The sequence below is a fragment of the Mustelus asterias genome, unplaced genomic scaffold (genome assembly GCF_964213995.1).
Source record: "Mustelus asterias unplaced genomic scaffold, sMusAst1.hap1.1 HAP1_SCAFFOLD_85, whole genome shotgun sequence".
NCBI lineage: Eukaryota > Metazoa > Chordata > Chondrichthyes > Carcharhiniformes > Triakidae > Mustelus > Mustelus asterias.
The window spans coordinates 620,598-623,788 of NW_027590139.1; positions in this window are offsets into that span (position 1 = coordinate 620,598).

Here is a 3,191-nt window from a genome sequence, read left to right on the forward strand (position 1 = left end):
CTCCCCCCGCCCCCTCCTCCCCCCCCACCCAGGAGCGCTGGCCATTTCCCCGGGGAACCAGTCTCCTCACCCAATCTGGCTTTGTCCACTAACCCGCCCACAGCCTCAGGCCTCCTGGTGCTTTCAGCCCCCACCCCGATTCCCAGGTGTCACCCTCGGGAGCTTTGGGTGACACAGAACAGGACAGGCCCTTCGGCCCATCACATTGTGCTGGACGTGATGTCAATTTAAACCAGTCCATTCTACCTGCCCTCAGTCCCTATCCCGCTATTCCGTGCATATTCCGAGAATTATACAGCGCGCTCTGGCACAAGGGACCAAGAAAGTTACAACACAGGAACAGGCCCTTCGACCCTCCAAGCCTGCGCCGATCATGATGTCTGCTTAACCTAAAACCGTATGCACTGAGGGAATCCATATCCTTCCATTCCCATCCTATTCATGTATTCGTCTAGTTGCCCCTTAAGTGCCGCTATTGTACCTGCTCCCGCCACCTCCCCGGGCAGCGCCTTCCAGACATTCACCATCCTCTGTGTAAAAAACATGCCTCGCACATCTCCTCTAAACTTTTCCCCACACACCTTAAACCTATGTCCCCTAGTCTTAGAATCTGCACAGAAGGAGGCCATTCAACCCATCGAGTCTGAATTGACAACAATCCCACCCAGGCCCTATCCCCGTAACCCCACATATTTACCCCGCTAATCCCCCTGAGACTAAGGGGCAATTTATCACGGCCAATCCACCTAACCTACACATCTTTGGATACTCGGGGACAATTTATCATGGCCAATCCACTTAACCTGCACATCTTTGGAGTGTGGGAGTACTTGACTTTTCTGCCCTAGGAAAGAGCATCTGACTATCCACTCTGTCCATGCCCCTCATAATCCTCTATCAGGTTGCCCTCTCAGGTTCTGTCGTCCCAGTGAGAACAAACCAAGTTAATCCAACCTCTCTTCATAGCTAACAGTGGTTAGCGCTGCTGTCTCACAGCGCCAGGGACCCAGGTTCGATTCCTGGCTTGGGTCACTGTCTGTGCGGAGTCTGCACATTCTCCCCATTTCTGCGTGAGTTTCCTCTGGGTGCTCTGGTTTCCTCCCACAGTCCAAAGATGTGCCGGTTAGGTGGATTGGCCATGCTGAATTGCCCCTTAGTGTCAGGGGGATTAGCAGAGTAAATACGTGGGGTTACGGGAATAGGGCCCGGGTGGGATTGTGGTCAGTACAGACTCAATGGGCTGAATGGTCTCCTTCTGCACTGTAGGGATTCAATGATTGAGAAGAGGCCCTTTGGCCCATCGAGTCTGCACCAACACATTAGAAACACCTGAACTCCCACCTAATCCCATCTGCCAGCACTTGGCCCACAGCCCTGAATGTTATGATGTGCCAAGTGCTCATCCAGATACTTTTTAAAGGGTGTGAGGCAACCCACCTCCACCACCCTCCCAGGCAGCGCATTCCAGACCCTCACTGCCCTCTGAGTAAAAATGTTTTTCCTCACATCCGCTCGAAACTTCCTGCCTCTCACCTTGAACCTTTCTCCCCTCGTGACTGACCCTTCAACTCAGGGGAACAGCTGCTCCTTATCCTCTCTGTCCATTCCCCTCCTAATCTTGAATACCTCAATCAGGTCGTCCCTCAGTCTTCTCTGCTCCAATTAAAGCAACTGAAGCCGATCCAACCTCTCTTCATAACTTAATTATTCCATCCCAGGCAGCATCCTGGTGAATCTCCTCTGCACCCCCTCCAGTGCAATCACATCCTATAATGTGGTGACCAGAACTGCACTCAATACTCCAGCTGTGGCCTCCTACAACTATACAACTCCATCATTACCTCACTGCTTTTGTAATCCATGCCTTGATTGATAAAGGTAAGTGTCCCATGTCTTTTTCACCACCCTACCAACATACCCTTCCAGCTTCAGAGATCTGTGGACAAACACGACAAGGTCTCTTTGCTCCTCAGAACTGCCTGGTGTCCTACCATTCATTGAGTACTTTCTTGTCAACTTACTCCTTCCAAAGTGCATCACCTCACACTTTTCAGGGTTAAATTCCATTTGCCACTTATCTGCCCATTTGACCATTCTGTCTATATCATTTTGTAGCCCAAGACACTCAACCTCACTGTTAACCAATCTTAACCAAACTGTTAGCCAATCTGTGTCATCCGTAAACTTACTAATCCTACCCCCCCTCCCCTCCATAGTCATCAATGTCATTTATATAAATGACGAATAATAGGGGGCCCAACACAGATCCCTGTGATACAGGGAGTGCAGAGAAGGTTCACCAGGTTGATACCGGAGATGAGGGGTTTGGATTATGAGGAGAGGCTGAGGAGATTGGGTTTGTACTCGTTGGAGTTTAGAAGGATGAGGGGGGATCTTATGGAGACTTATAAGATAATGCGGGGGCTGGATAGGGTGGAGGCGGAGAGATTCTTTCCACTTAGTAAGGAAGTTAAAACTAGAGGACACAGCCTCAAAATAAAGGGGGGTCGGTTTAAGACAGAGTTGAGGAGGAACTTCTTCTCCCAGAGGGTGGTGAATCTCTGGAATTCTCTGCCCACTGAGGTGGTGGAGGCTACCTCGCTGAATATGTTTAAAGCGCGGATGGATGGATTCCTGATCGGTAAGGGAATTAAGGGTTATGGGGATCAGGCGGGTAAGTGGTACTGATCCACGTCAGATCAGCCATGATCTTATTGAATGGCGGGGCAGGCTCAAGGGGCTAGATGGCCTACTCCTGCTCCTATTTCTTATGTTCTTATGATACACCACTGGATACTGGCTTCCAGTCACTAAAAGAAGTTGAACAACACCAGGTTAAAGTCCAACAGGTTTATTTGGTAGCAAAAGCCACACAAGCTTTCGGAGCTCCAAGCCCCTTCTTCAGGTGAGTGGGAATTCTGTTCACAAACAGAGCTTATAAAGACACAGACTCAATTTACATGAATAATGGTTGGAATGCGAATACTTACAACTAATCAAGTCTTTAAGAAACAAAACAACGTGAGTGGAGAGAGCATCAAGACAGGCTAAAAAGATGTGTATTGTCTCCAGACAAGACAGCCAGTGAAACTCTGCAGGCCCAGGCAACTGTGGGAGTTACAAATAGTGTGACATGAACCCAATATCCCGGTTAAGGCCGTCCTCGTGTGTGCAGAACTTGTCTTTATAAG